General features: G+C 35.1%; 1 long non-coding RNA gene across 2 annotated transcripts in view; it reads right to left on the minus strand.

Moving 5' to 3' along the window:
* The window catches only part of LOC117195795 (uncharacterized), a 144,209-nt gene that overhangs the window by 33,769 nt on the left and 93,632 nt on the right, over window positions 1–16,808 (minus strand). For both annotated transcript variants that reach the window (XR_004475601.2, XR_007476674.1), the window contains exon 2: window positions 10,443–10,494. This is a non-coding gene — a long non-coding RNA (uncharacterized LOC117195795). The remainder of the gene's footprint in view (window positions 1–10,442; window positions 10,495–16,808) is intronic.

Consider the following 16,808-nt stretch of genomic DNA (forward strand, 5'->3'; position numbering starts at 1 on the left):
CATAGCCACGAAGGACATTGTTAATAAAGTTAGGACATGGAAATAACCGTACCTGATTTTTGGAAAGATATGAAAATCAAGTATCTCTATTTTAAAGAAATGATTTAAATATATATTTATTTTCTCCTTCAATTTTACCTAATAAGTCAATGCCCACGTCAAAAAATTATATGCACATCTTTTGGAGATACAGTATTTTAGCGGAATTTCTAACCTATTTTGAAAAGCCCAAGCTTTTTTCCCACAGACATTTGCGGTAAGTGATGAAATACCAATGTCCAATTTGAAACAGTCATGAATATCTGTTGGCAGCTCCTGAGTAGATGTATTTTTCTTCCTGAAGAGGTTGCGCTGTGCACCTCAAACACATTCGACATCAGGCCTATTGAGAAATCATCTTTGTAAGCAGGGTGGATTTAACAGTAGCTTCCTCACAGGTTTATGTGTTTAATTAGCTGACAGAACAGACGGAACAGTAGGGGCTGAAGACTTGCAAGGGAAAATAATGTGAAAGTGCAGCATAGTTCTGATTGTGTCAAACACTGTTAATAACAAAAAGTGAAGAAGAGAATTAACTGAACTTTTTCATTTTTTAAAGAATCCAAATTTCATTATCTACCTGGTTATAGTCAACTGTAGATCCCACAAACCACTCACTCAGGGAAAAAAATGCCCCAGTTTCAGACAGTGTAACTGAGCTCAGGTCAGTGAAGCCAAACTGAAAAATAGGGATGAAGTTGTGTTCCTGAAGGTAGTGAATGAAAGTGAGATTGATGCAGTCTAACTCTAGCTCTCATTTTATATTTTTGGTATCTAAATGCGAGCTCAAGAAATCATTTCCATGTGTCACGTGCTTTGTTGTAGCCCAGGTATTATGTATTTCTCTTATCTTTTAACGAAATTCTCTTGTATTTTAAAAATATACATATTCAAGATAATGCTTTTATGAGCATATATGTTTATTATAGGAAATAGCCATACAAATAAATAATATTAATAGCTTATCTATTACAGTAAAGCATGGAAATAATTTTTAAATCAATACCTTTATAACTTGCTACCAGAAAAAATGTTAAGTTATATCAAAAACTAAGAAAATGTTTTAACTAGTCTAAACGCTGATTTCACTGTTTCATTTTACATGGTGATCACTGATTAATGGTAAAAATGAATTTTGTCAAATTCAGAATTTATTTAAACCTCTTGGGTTATAGTACTTGATTCCATTTGAGCCATGTGGGAGTTAATTTCTTTTCAGATTTTTTTAAAAAGGAAAAAAAGAAGAAGAGAACATTCTTATTTTAAGAGGGGAAAAATGACTTTGAAGAGATTATAACAAAGATTCTAGGGATTCTTTCACATCAAATAGTTTACAAACTAGGATTTTTTGAGGTGCAATTTGTGAATAATTCCAAAATACTTAAGTTTAGACACGATTGGCTTTAACTTTAGGGTGAAATGCATGGAAAACTATCAACTGTTGCAGGATTAAGAAGGAAGTGGCAGGGAATTCCCTGGCAGTCCAGTGGTGCTTTCACTGCAGGGTGCACAGATTCGATCCTTGGTCAGGGAACTAAGATCCTGAAAGCTGTGCAGTGTGTCCAAAAAAAAAAAAAAAAAAAAAAAAAAGAAGGTGGCAAATGGGGAAACCCTTGTCTGAATCCCAAGTAATAACTACAGATTAAATTATAAATAGTGGTTTCTTAAAATGGTCAAATCTTGCAGTCTGCCTTATACTTCTTTGCACCTGGGATGGGACTGGCAAGTCCCACTGGCCATGAAGTTTTCAGAATTGGAGCATCTGGACTTTGCCTGAGGCCCATAGACCTATCCCAAGTGAGTACCTATAGCACAGTGTCCAAAACTCCTTTATCAATGGAACCTGTAAAAGGCCTTTCTAGGCCTGGAGTTGCTGATCCATCAGTGGAAACCCAAGGGCAGATCTGAACACATAGCACTGGGGAGAACAGTATCAGTCCTTTGGGTAAAAAGGGTTATTTGAGGGAAAATAAATTTTCTAAGATCAGTCCTTTTTAGATCACCTGTACTTACCTGTCTAGCAGGAATCTAGGGTTTCCAGAAGCAATGAAGGAACCTGGCCTATGGTCAGAGAAGCCCTATTGCATGTACCAACTGGTACTCATGCTTGCCTATTGCATAGGGTAACATGGCTAATTTCCGTTTTTAATTAATTTAAAGAGATGGCAGGCAAACTTATTAACATTTTGGACGTAATTGGAAATTGGTTAAAAGCTAAAGCCCCTCTCTCCAAGACAGTCATAAAGTTTCTGAAGGTTTCGCTGTAGGGATATCCCTGAACTTCAGGATAAAAATCTTTGTCAGTAGGTGGCTACCACTGTGACCTTAGCTTGAAAGTCTTACCTTGTCCCTGGCAATATGTCAGGCTTGGTTTATTGTGGCCTTTTGAGATGGAGTCACCCTTGAAACATGACAAAAACTGGCTTTTTCATTTGGAATAAAAGGTCTCTTCTCTGGTAATTTAGGCTCTTGGGGGAAATAATCAATAATATTAGGTCAGTAATTTTGTGATCAGTGCAATGGTTTATGAATGAAGGTCCAATAACAGTAGCATTTACTGAGTGTGCTCTGACAAGTGCTTTATACACATTATCTCATTTAATCCTTATAGCTCTCTGAGGTAGGACTATTATTGTCCCTATTATACAGATGAGGCTAAATAATTTTCCTGAGGCCACAGAGCTAGAGTGATAAATCCAGGATTAGAAAACTTGTAGTCTAACTCCAAGCCCTGATGATCTCCATAGCCACAATTTTCTTGTTTAGAATACCTTCCCTTGTATTCTTTCAACTTCTGGGAAGGGTCAAGAAAGGGAGACAAGCTGGGGGTTGGGGAGTAGGACTGGGGAGGGGTTCCAGGTTGGTAAGAAGGAGATGAGGTCTGATTTTTTAATTGTGGAGATTATTACAGCTTTTAAAATATCTCACTTTAATCCTTCACTGAATGGTAAAGATACCAACACAGACCCACACCTGAATAACTGTTCATGTATACTATCTAAGAGAGGCAGATCAGGCTAGGTGAGTTTGAAAAGACAGGTTCAAGTACAGGACAGGAACGATCAGGACAAATCTATAACTGCCACATGAATAAGACTTGCCCAAATTTTCCTATTAAAGTATTGCCCTCTATTTTTTTCTTGTGTTTTGTCCTTGCATAGAAACAGTTGTTAATATTTATTTTAAAATAAACTTTTAAAATATAAATGCAATGAAAAAAATTTCAAGTCACTTACCCAGAAGGTTAAAATACTATCCAGACATTTCTATCACATTGAATAACTAAATAATAATCTGATCTTTGCATCCAGTAAATTTTTATGAACTCAATTTTTATCCGAAAGCAGACTTAATTCAAAGGCAGGACAAAAGTATGGTTTGGAGTACAGAACAATGGCTATCTGAATATCCTTACTTCAGAGAGCTGCTTTACTTTAATTAAAATAATTTAACATCATTAACATTTTGTTCCTCAAAATAGTTTATGTGATAAGTATTATCTTTATTTAGAGATGAGAAAAATAAAGCAGGTTATGTTTTATTCAGGATTTTGAAGTAAATCAATGAAAAAAGCCAGTTTTACACTAAGAAAATTAAAAGGAAAATTGAGACAATCACCCATATAATAAAATCTCAAACTGCCAGTTTTTGCATTGATTGCATTTTGTTCAGATGAAAGGCTTTTTTTTTCTTAAAAGCAAATTCCTAAAATAGATATTTTTCTCTTTTTAAGAATGGCATTATTTAATTATGGAACAAGCAAGAAGGCTTTAGACTGACTGACTCATATAACATTTCTTCTGGTACGTCTATTTAAAGAAAGTCATAAAGGGGAAAATCACAGCATGGCAGCTATGTTAATGACTGAAAAAATATAAAGAAGACATTTCTTTCTGTACACAATTAACCCTTTACAACAACTAGATTAAATGCTGTGTTTGCTAACTCTATTTTCCAAAAATTTTCTAAAATGAATTTAAATTCCCAAACTTGAAAACGACATTCCACAGCATTAACAACAAACTAATACATTATTCTAAGGTTTATTTAATAACTAACCGATTTTCAAAAAAGCTTTTTTTTGGACAGAAATTAAATACAAAAACTAGAAGTGTGAGTGTCAGTGCTCCTGAGAAGGAGATATAAATATATGTTTTCATTTGCAAAACCACACACTGTTCTTTTCTCTATAAAGACTAGAGAATAGGAACTATAGCTATATCCCTTTACTCTCCCATCTGCCTCTTTGAGAAAAAAAATCTAGCCTCTTTGTTTCCTAACATGCAATGCGAAAACACAGTAGTATGTGATTTTCCTGCGGAACTATTTCCTTTTCTTAAATCGCAGCAGGAACCTAGAATCCTCACTTGTTCTTAACTTCCTATTTTGGCATCTCAGCAATCCAAGAAAAAGGAATTCTGTTTTTTGGGGGGATTTTTTATTCTCTCTTTTTTTTTCCTTCTGAGGAGAGGGTGAACTGGCTTGAAACTACAAGATGAACTTGAACACATCATGACAGTTGCTGGGAATGAGTGAGTTGCTTTGTGATCCCCTCACCAGCTGCTGTCACTTGAAGTGTGAGTGCCAGAGAAACTATTGTACAATGAGTACAGGCATCCTCTTGAAGAAAAAAGAGAACATTATAAACCACCACATTAATTGGACAAAATGTAAAATCAATAAAAATAAATGAAGTGGGAACCAAAGCAAATGGATACCAGCAGCTTTCCTCTTTCCTTCACCAGAGGTTTTCTGTTTAAAACTATTTAGAGAAATGTAATGATGAAGTGAGTAAGCATGACTCTGCTGGTCACAAAACTAACACTATTGTTAGTTCACCATCTTGGAAAATATTCGCTAAGCTAGTTGGGGCTGACTAACATAATATGGTCTGAATTTGTCCAGGATAAGCAATGATGGATGAAAAACTTAAGTTTGAGTAGAAGTCATGGGTGTACAGAATCCGGTGTTACTAGGTTTAGTCAACAAAAATTATTTTTTCTATAATAATTTCCTATATCATATAAAATTGCTTTGAAACCTGTGCTCAAACATTGTCCCTGGAAATCTGTACCTGAAAGCTGTATTTTCCTGTTAGAGTCTCGACTGGATCAAAAGCAAACTTTATTTGAAAAACATAAGGTATAAAGTGGTCCATTTTTATGTGTTGTAAATGGAAGCATTCATTGCATAGCATGAAGAAATCAGACTCGCAGAACCTTAGAAATAGGTGGAGTTTTCAAATGGAAATAATACGTAATGTCTATCTTTTCAGTTGTTGGCAGTTATAAGTAAAAAAAGTTGGATCTCTATTGATCATTTCAATAGAACACAAATTAATGGTTAAACTTTTCATATACTATCAAGAAATGGGCATTTTATAACAACATCTTTTTTCATTCTTACTACATACCCCAGGTATGAACCAGGTATTAGCTGGAAATATCATCTTACATGATGCAGATGGCAAATGTTTCTCCAGAACAGTACCAGTTTGATGTAAATTGCTCTCAAATGTCCAGGTGCTTAACGTTATTATTGGTAACATAATCAATGATTGGCATATAGAGATGTGTTCTGTGCCTCATTTCTTTAAAACAACTCTACTTTTTTAAAAAATAACCATTTTATATATTCAGGCCTGGAGGCATAAAGAGACAAAAAGCCAGTGTTTGTATTGATCAGAACTGCTTCAACATGCTTAGATGTAAACTCAAGATATGGAATAATTTTCAGATCTGCCTGTACAATGATGGTACTAGGATTATTATTTTCAGAAAGCCAGTTGGCTTTTACTCATTGGGGTTTTTGCTATCACTCTGCCTGTTTCTAGATCGGGGTGCAGGTGGATCACAAGCAGCTAAATTATCATCTGTGGAGATACAGGCAGACACAGCCAGGCTAACAATAACAATGACAGAAGAGTGCAGAATCGCACGGTCTGGGCTAAGCATTAAATCTTTACCTGGATCAAGGTAGCCATGGGTGGGCACCGACTCAACACAAACCTGGAAGTTGTCTCCTCTGGAGGATGTGGCACAGACCTGGGGATCTGCTATGAAGTAGCAATGGATCACAACTAATAAGAGGAGCCCAGGATGGGGAATCCAGCAAATGATGAGCATGGAGTCAAAAGGCAGACAGAAGTCTGCTAGGGATTCTGTATCTTGGCATTTATCCTGGAAGGGTATATACAATCAATTTGCATGAGTAAATTCTGACAATCGTTCAAAGATTGACTCTAGCCTCAAGAAGCATTAATAAGAGCAAAGAAGGGTCTGGTTCTGGGAAAAACAAAAACCTGCTATGGGCAATGATGGGAATAGTTGCCCAAGACAGAAGAAGCAAGGCAGAAGCCACTTGGCCAAACTGAGGTAGAAGATCAGAGCCGGTAAAGCAAGTGTGACCTCCCAGAGGAGTAGGCTAAAACTATTTTTTTTAAATTAATTTTTATTGGAGTATAGTTGATTTACAATGTTGTATTAGTTTCTGCTATACCGCAAAGTGAACCAGTTATACATATGTATGTATATATATCCACTCTTTTTTAGATTATTTTCCCATATAGGCCATTACAGAGTATTGAGCAGAGTTCCCTGTGCTATACAGTAGGTTCTCATTAGTTATCTATTTTATATATAGTAGTGTGTGCATGTCAATCCCCATCTCCCAATTTATCCCCCTATTTATTTAATTATTTATTTATTTATTTATTTATTTTTTGCGGTACGCGGGTCTCTCACTGTTGTGGCCTCTACCGTTGCGGAGCACAGGCTCCGGATGCGCAGGCTCAGCGGCCATGGCTCACGGGCCCAGCCGCTCTGCGGCACGTGGGATCTTCCCGGACAGGGGCACGAACCCGTGTGCCCTGCATCGGCAGGCGGACTCTCAACCACTGCACCACCAGGGAAGCCCCCCCCCCCACACACACCTTTTAAAATCCAGTCATTTTTCTGCCTCCTGGTCTAGTTTGGTGCTCTCAACTAGACCAGGAAGTAACAGGCACATCAAATGACTATCTCTGGAGAGAGGAAGGATTCGGAGTCTGGAGGTCTGAGAAATATGCTTGGAAGCATCCTGATGGTGAAAATGGAAAGATTTTCACCAGCTGACTCTGCAAGCAACTGTCTTATGTCCAACTGATATCTTTTATTGGATTCCCTCATAGACTATACAAGTTTCGCTTCAGAGGAGCTATTAATAGCAAGACAAGGCCTCCAGTAAAGTTCCCCAGCACCTACGTTATGCAAAACCAAATTTCACTAGTCACAAGAAAGGGATAATTAAGAGGAAAAGCAAATGAAAGGATCGCAGCCCTCCAGAAATGTAAAATCTAATGCCTGTGAAGAAAGCAATATTATATGTTCCTCAGTGTGGTAGGAGCTGAGAACTAATCAGATGTTAGAGCTGAAAATCTCTTACTGTACTAGAGATAATAGCTTTGGGACCAAAATATCAGAAAGATAGTCCAGCCTATGGCTCAAACAACCAACTCAATACCAGCATACAATACAACAAGCCATACTTCAATATGGTCATACTTTAGCAGCTGCTAAACTATCATAAAAACAATCAACAAACAAATAAGAAGAAAAAATTAAAAGAAACAAAAGTGGGGAGGCAGAAAAAACTAAGACCAGACCTGTCCAGAAGCATAGGAAATTCTCTCTACAGCCAGCAGAAGGAACCAGGGAAGATGAGATAAGGTGAAGTGAGTAAGCTTCAGAGTAACTGCCCTCAGGTTAATTCCAGCATCCTAAGGAAGATATGTCTCCAAATTCCCAGTCTTCTTAAATTTTGTCTTAATCACCAAGTTAGTATACCTGTTATTTCAGTATTTTAGGAAAGCAGTTTTCCAGATCTATCTTATTTTGATGAACATTTTCTCAAATGACCCAGCTTTCTTTTTTTAAACTGAATGTGTCACACAAAGCTATAGATTGCAGTCATCAGAAATGGAATTTTTTTCCTGAGCTACTAAAAAGATTCTACACTAAATTTTTATCCAAATTCAAAGAGAAATAAAGTGACCTAAGAGGCTGGCATGGCTTTTTGCAGTCAAAATTGGAGAAGCTCACTAAAACTCTTATTGTTAAGAAGCAAAGCTTAGGACTAATTGCAAAGTTCTAAACCATGATTTGAATAAAATACTAGGCACAAACTTGGTGGTAAAATAATAATCTCTAAGAATAATTTCAGAGCAGCACAAATTTAAAAAATAATAATTTCTCCTAATAGAGAAAATCAGTGATTGGCTACATGTTTTCATTCAATCTTAAAAATCCTTAATAACATAATATGATGTATTTTTAAAAAAATGAATTGGCTTTACAAAAGGCAACATATTCATTGGAAAGCGATGAAGTTCCCACCACGTGTTTAATACAGGGTCTCATGGTCATGATCCTTGTGATTCCCCTTTGGGCATCTTCTAGAGGTGGAGGTGGTAGATGTTTCTGGAACTTGAGAAGTTCAATCAAGGTTAACATTCTGAGAACACCCCATTGCTGAAATAAGATTGAGAAACCTGGATTCACTTTCAACATATCTACTGGAATAATTAGTTCATAATGGCAAGACACACCAAGTTATGCACAGCCAAAAATTCTAGAATCCACCTATGTTACAAGGCATGACTAGAAATTCACACATACCAAGTGAATCATGGAGCTCCTGCACTGTGGTAACCAGCACTCACAAAACAGTAATAGAATTTTCAGATGGGAAAATATATATCATAAACATATGGTCTTTATTGACAGTAGAGAAATTAACTATAAAAGAAAATCAGAAACTCAAAATTTGGCACACACATAAGTCTACATAATTGAAAATGTTATTCAATTTTTAAAGAAAATATATAAAATAACTTACTATAATTATCCAGAAATTTTTTTCAAACTCTTTGAAAACATTTAAGCACTGGTGCATAAGCTTTACTTTAAAAACAATTTTAAATTTGGGAACATATGTATATTGATACATTAACTTAACGTTCATGTAACAATAGTCTAAATTTTTGTCTCTTGGGACCCAATAGTTTTCTTTAATTTAAACCTTGCTAAATTAACAGTTGAATTCATGTGTGTGGTAATTCAATGTTTTCTGAAGAGTATATTAAATATTAGTCTATATGTTAAGATTTGTTAAATTTTACCTGTTTTGCATATAAACAAAGAAGCCTTGTTGCTCAGTAAGCCTGTGTCCAAAGGGACTATGACTATGAAGTCCAAGTTTTCAAGTTAGGTTTCATGCAGAGCTGCAAGAAACTGTGATCTTGTAAGGGAATGACAGGCAGGTATTTGAGATGTGACTACAGGGCAGTGTGATTATTTTAATTAGCATAACCACACATTTATCAAAATCAAAAGTTTCAAAGTGATCATCTTGCTAGGTATTAAATACTCATTTCAGTGATGGTCCCATTGCTCAATCCAGTATTGAATGTCCTCTTTTGATAACTGCCTTCAGAGGCTACTGCCTACTCTTTGGAACATTTGTTTTTATAAAGGGAAATAATCTTTGTCCAATAAAGGAAAATTGACTTTGGGAAACTATCTGGGGTGAAGTGTAGTGAACATAGATATCTCTGCTTTGGATTTAAAATTGAAGTATGACTATCAGGTAAGAATATTTTTCTAGCAGCTAATAGTCTCACTTTGAAGCCAATTCCAAAAGAAGAGTTTGGTAAAAGGTTAGGGAGAGGTTAGACCACTGGCTGCAGTGAAGCTTGTGTGTAGACCCTCAGTGCAGCTGCTGTAAAGAAGACTCTCCAAAGGTCTCCTTGCTTCATGGTGGTCAAACTCTGTAAGAAGAGACCAAAGGGGAGTGTTGCTGACTGACTTTTCTATGAAATCTCTCTCGATGGGACCGGGAACTTTAACATTTCTACTGAAACTAAGGAGACTTGACTTTATTTCTCAAATTTTCCCTTTAGGAGGGAGTTTGGCCTCTCTGAATTGTCTTAACAGATGCTTCCAATTTCCCTATGCCGAATGAGAAATTAACGCGTGTATTTAGTGAATATGTGCTGAGCATGAACTGAAAGGCCTTGTCAGGTCAAAAGAATACCTTTAGCTCCTGTATACATATCTTTAGCTTCTATATAGTATCTTCGATATTCTGATAAACAGAAGAGAGTGTTACTGATAGTTCATTTTCACCCCAGTGAATTTTAGGGAAACCATAGCCAAGTCCATCCAAATATCTTCAAGTGAAAGCCCGAGGAACAAAGTCAAGAAATCTTACAATTTTACAAAGTTCTATGTGAAAAATATTGTAAAAACTCCTGCCCTGGGAAATTAAATTTTCTTAAATCTTTCAAAAATAGAATTTAGAGAAAACACAAGATTCTCAAAGAGAAGACTCCTCATGTATAGAAAGGCACTGTATTAGGTACTTACCAACTTCAGAAATGACAGTTGAAACATTGGATCAAAATTCGTTGGACTGAATCTATCACAAATAAACAATATCATAAGTTAGACTTGTCTGAAGAGATGGTTAAAATGTTACTACCAACTCAACTTAAAAAATTCAATATCTATTCCAGTGAATGAATATTTCTCTTAGTAACAATATTACTTCAACCAAAATGAAAATTAGCTCTGCCCCTTCCCTCAATAATAAAGTATTACATCTATCACTAGGAAAAATAAACCATATTCAATCCAACAGGAACAATTTTGTAAAATAAATGCTAATAGTATTTAGGGTATTTTCAGCATGGTAATTCAATTTGAAAAATTTATTCAATTTTTATTTTTTACGTCAGATGCATGGGACTATTTGAATAGGAATGTTTTTCTAAGGTATAAGGGAATAATCCTTTGTGTATATATCAATATAATTCTGAAGATTGGTTTTAGGAGAGTCTTTAGAAGATATATGAGAAAAATATATTTTTCTTTAACACTGATAAGTCATTTAAGAAACAAAGCATATGTGATCATGCATAAAAAGTAAAATTCAATGATACAAGCTGTTTTCTGTGTTCTAAACAGTTTGAAAAAATTAGACAAAATATATGCCTCGTGTCTTTTTTACTATAGTTCTAATACAGATTGATTGAAATCATTTTGTAACATTGTTAAAACTGCTAAATAAGTAACAATTTGGGCACAGTGTCTAGGAAGATGTAAGCCAAGGAAATTCTAGGCAGAGATCACAGGACTTACAAGAGCTCATGTATGTAATTTGATTACGAAAGGCCCACATAATAAGATGATAAAAACAGAATTAAATTTCATTTTTAAGGAAAGTGATAGGAATTGGAATTATTATATTTTAGTGTTGAAACCAAAATAATTTCTTACTTGTTTGCAATCTTCAAATGTGATGGAAGAGAAAGAATTCAGGAAAGGCACCTCTAATACATAGAAATATGAATAGTTGGCAAGTCTCAAATATTTATTAGTTTTTCTCACATATGAGAGGGTAATGAGCAAAATTTTGATAACTTTATTATTACAGAGATTTATTATTAAGTAGAATTGTTTCAATATAATTTTCTCAGGCAACTTAAAGAAGAGGTAAATTACAGAGTTTTTAAAAATGGAAATCAGAAGGTGTACCTTAAGGCCAATTTTAAAAATACTATTATTGCAACTTAATTGGTCAGTTATTTTACATTCTAGCTACTTGCCTAAAATAAGAGGCAATCTAAAATTGCCAATTGGTGACTGTATTAAAAATTTATCAAACATTTAGAGAATAAATCTTAGGTTTCTTTTAGGAAACACAAATCAGCAAAGGAACCGAACTAATCAGTATAAAATTAATAGGCAACACTCACTTGAAAAAAATCAAATCTAATGAAAATAAAATTAGCAACAGATTTTGTCATTTAATTATCTATATTAGATAGCATATAAAAATTTGAAGCTTTTAAACTGGCTTGCAGCATTTATAAAAATATATGCACATCTTCATGCTTCAAAAAGAGGCTATTATCCAATGCACAGCTTGGCAACTTTTTGTTGTTGCTGTTAACTGTTCTGTTCAAAATGCTTTAAGTTAATAATTAGATATATTAACTTAAAAGTATTAGGCATACTTGGTACTTTAATATTTTATTTAGAGTATAGCATTAAGAAGGTGTGGAAATAAAAATAGACAAATAAAATTTACAAATTATAATACATGATGCCAAACAATTAAGAATATTAAAAGAATGTAATGCCTAACTTCAAAGTTTAAGTTCAAACCCAGGATAGTCCACAAATGGAAAATATTGATTAGCAATAAAGTTTTGAGTAAATTTTTATTATTCAATAATAAAATCTAATTTATAAATGCAATTAAAACTTTTGAAAACTGTGCAAAAATAAGTTATAAAGAAAAAATTTTGCCTAAAAATAATTTTGTAATGTTCTCATTTTCTATATTTATTGTATCCAACTTAAAAATTTTATTCCTGTGTATATTTTGGAGAGCCATGATTCAGAGAGAGATTTTAACAACAACATGAAAGCCTCTGCATTCATTCCTATGTTTTATATTTTGAAAGGAAATATTATTATTAATGCTTTATTTTCAAGTGGTTACTGCTGGTTTTATCCATTAAAGAGCAAAGAATTCGCCGAGATAAGTTTGTAAATATTTAAACTTCTGTTTCTATTTTGTTCAAGCCTTGATTTCTATAGTCTTCTTAAGACAATGATAGTTGCTGGAGACTTTTTTTCGACTGTTATTTTCATGGCATATAATGTTTCTACAAATAAATATTTCTCTTGAAGTGAAATGACTCATCTTTGATATCAAACTAATAATTTTCCTAACTGTGATTGTTTTCAATAGCAACACTAGCTGCCTGTAAAAAAAAAAAACTATATAGCTACAATTTCTAGCACAAAAAAGTTGCCTTTACACCTGTATATTTTCTCTCCTCCCTTCCTTCCTTTCTTTCTTCCTTTCATCCCTTCTCCCCCCCTCCTCTCCTCTCTCCTCCCTTCCCTTCCCTTTTCCTCTTCTTTTTTCCTCCCTTTCTTCCTTCCTTCCTTCCTTTCTTTTTCTTTCTTTCTTTCTTTCTTTCTTTCTTTCTTTCTTTCTTTCTTTCCTTTCTTTCTTTCCTTCCTTCCTTCCTTCCTTCCTTCCTTCCTTCTTTTTTTGTAAAGTTATTGAATCAAGTAACTGTCTATAGGGAGGAGCAAATGTTATTACCTATAGTCAACTGGCAAGAAAAATGAAAATCTTTATCACGTGAGAAGTATTTAAAGCAAACCGATGTATACGTAAGGCCTGAGAACAGAGAGAAGTTGTTGCAGACTAGCATATAAGCTTAATTCTTGTTTAGGAGTTTTTGGTGGAATGTCTTTACTTTCTGAAATGCATTCTGCTGATTAAAAAAAAAAAAAAGCTGACAGTTAATTAGCACAGAGTCTTATTACAGAAATCTCCTCTAAAGCAGACGTATTCAAGTTATACTGAGGTGATTGTCATAAAGGGGTTGTTTGCTGTGGCGCTCACAGATGGCAGAAAAGACAGCCCAGGAACGCAAACAGCCTGATAATCAAGATAGCCTTAAAATATGGGTGAGTTTTCAACTCTGATTCTGGCAGAAGCCTCTTGTCAAATATCTTGAGTTGTTATGTCCAAGTGGTTTACTTTAAAGCAGCCTTGTCATCAAAGGGGTCCCAGAGTCAAGAATAATTATGATAATTACCTAGAATTGCACCCCCCAAATAATCATAATAATAATCCTGAATCTTAACCAAGTATAATATTGTTTGTGCAATACACTGCTACATTCAAAAAGATGAAGTGCTAGACAACTACAATCTATTCTTGACTGACAAAGCTGCTATAATTGTATGACTTTCTGGGATAATGGTTTAAACAAAAGTAAATAGTTAAAAAAGCCCCTCCCCCTTCCCCCAAAAAAAGGATTGGAAAGATTAGCTGTGTTTAGTGCCCACTGATGAAAGCAGTGTTCTCTGATCCATGCTGCTATTGTTGGTTTTAGTTTAGCTCCCTCTCAATCAATATCTAACAGGGCATGATTTAATAAGGTTTTATAATCTCCAAAAATGGGGGTGGGGGAGGGTGGCTGTGGTATTGTCATTCATCAAAGGGGGCCTTTCAGGTTTCTTTGCTTTCACCTGCTGGGACCCATTTGGTCTCTTTCAAAGAGAATGCAATGACAAAATGAATGAGAAATGCTAGAATAAGAGTCCCTTATTCTACCCAATGGTATAATCAATGGGTACTTGTAATCCCTATTGTACCTCACAGAGGTAGTTGTAAGACAATTAAATCTCGCTTCTCAGGCAAATGATTTCGGTAGTTAACCTGAAACAGCCAACAATATTGAAGAGAATGAATGCATTTGAAGCAATGATGTAATAGGATACTGCCTAGCCAGAAAAGCATGCCTGTGTCTTGACGTGTGTTTATGTGTGCGTGTGTGTTTATCTCAATTGTCTATGTCCACAGTTTTCATGGTTCATAATCCCTTAAATATTACCTGCATAAGTGACTAAGATTTTAAACAATTTTACAATAGGTCTTTGAATTTTTATTTTAAACGAACATGAAAATATTCGTGTTTTTGCAGCATTATACACTGTAGTTATACTACATTATACACTGTAGTTTCATAAACAGAAAACATTTACATAGTAAACATCAGTTTGATATGACAACCAATTTAGTTTTAATTTCATTTGCGTTGGCTAAATTCAATTTCTCTTTAGCTCCTTAGTTGCTTGAATGTCAAAGGGAGGCTTGTAGTCTTTGAAAGACTCATGTGCTCATTTCAGTCCGTATTATTTATCCACCTTCAGTCGTGTGGACTTCATATTCTATTTCAAGTGTTGTCTATCAAGAAATCTTATGGTTTACCCTTGCCAAGAAAGAATAAAAATGTGACCAGTGATAAAATTGCACAGCGCACACAAATTCTAAAGATTTGTGAAGAAAAATTATACTCTTGTTGAGAAGTCCTGTGCCTATTAATAAACATTAAGTAACAAAGGGAGCAAAGAGATTGCTGTATCAGATACACAATGATGCATTTTTAAGTAATTTTAATATTAAAGGACTCTTCCTTTAAAATACTTTAAATATTCTTTTAATTTCTCTTCCATCTCCTTTATGTTGAAAATGCCCACATTCTTTTGCCAAAGTTCTCTGAGAAACCTCAATGTTATTATTTACAGTAACTCCCAACTTTATTCTTGAGGCAAAATCTTACATGTAATAAACACACTTTTATCTCTGGAGGTACACATTTTCTTTTCCACCTGAAGCATTTTTTAATAAGGACTTACAGATTTGGGAGATCTGTACCCGAAAGATATACTGACCCAGACACACAGATATCCACAGATGTGTGCTCTATGCAAGTGCATATGTATTTTCATTAAGTTATGCAGATATGTAGCTACCTTATATGTAAATAAAATAGCGCTTCATTGATGCTTATACACATAATTCTTTCAATTATCTTTAAATATTGAAAAGCAGCTCTCGGGGAACTAGAAATGTTATATGACTTCCAAGGCAGAAATACTTGGTATCAGAATTCTACATACTTTTAGATTATTTTTTAAACCTGTTATTTTGCTATGTTTAGATCATACGAGAATAAAGAAATCCACTAGAAAAATGACCTGAATAAAACGATGTATTCTCTCATAATGCTGAGTTTAGGGAAGAGAGTCAGGAAGACACCTGACTCCTCTGGCTACTTCCAAACGAGCCTCGCTAATTGGGGTAACCCAAGCCAATGGCCAATTGAAAAACTCGAGGTCAGGTGTTTTATTACTGGGATAGTATTCAAAAAAATGACTGTCAGGGGTGAACGAAGAATTATGTCAAGAGCATTCAGCATTACTGCCACTAAAGAGAGAGGAGGGTAAAAACATTGCGAAGAAAAACATGTCATTTTCTAAATGAGCTAGGGGAGGAGGCTAGGGCAATAATGTGGCCTTCAGCTGTTGGCTTATTATTAGGTTGCCATCCCCATGATCCACATCTGCGTCAGGCAGAAATAGTTTTAATACAGTGGCACTCTACTACTTTGCTTTCTTGTGGAGTAAAAAATAGCTGCGAAGAACATGCAGATGAGGTTTGTTCTTTGTGGTTGTTTGTTTCCCCATCTCCTGCGCTATTTTCCTGGTTCTATAGCCAATCTTAGCATTGTTGTCTGATTTGCCATGGAACAGTGAACATCGCTTTTCCTAGCCAAATCATCCAGTGTTAAATGGTATGTGATACAGATCAATAGGGCATCTACAGCTGTACAAAAAGGGCAATGTTGTTTCTACTAACAGTTTTGAAAGAGTGTGGCCTAGTGGTTAAAGGATTAAACCGGGTACTGAGGTTTTTGATGTCTTGAATTCTAATTCTACCTAAGCTATTGGATTCCTGATGAAGTTGTCGGCAAGCATTTTCATTTTTCACTCTCTCTTTCTGGAAGATGATGAAGGTGATCCACAGGGTTAGATACTTGGCCTGTCATGTGATCATTCAGTAAACAATGAGAATCTGCAGGACTGGTGAGGAAGATCGGGAAAACATCCTGGTGACTTCAATATGTATGTTCCCTCAAACCTTCGCTCAGATTAAGTGCTCCTATTGTTTTTAACATGATGCTTCTATGCTCCGGGCTCTCCTTCCATCTTGCCTGGGCCCGTTTAGCAGCAACTTCACATGTATATATTTGGAGTTTCAGTCAAACTGGGGCGAGGACTTGTTTTGGTTCTGGTTACCTGCATTCTCCTTCGGGAAGAGGATTCTACAGTCTTATTTCATGTGAGCCTCTCGTC

The sequence above is a fragment of the Orcinus orca genome, chromosome 3 (genome assembly GCF_937001465.1).
Source record: "Orcinus orca chromosome 3, mOrcOrc1.1, whole genome shotgun sequence".
Taxonomy (NCBI): Eukaryota; Metazoa; Chordata; class Mammalia; order Artiodactyla; family Delphinidae; genus Orcinus; species Orcinus orca.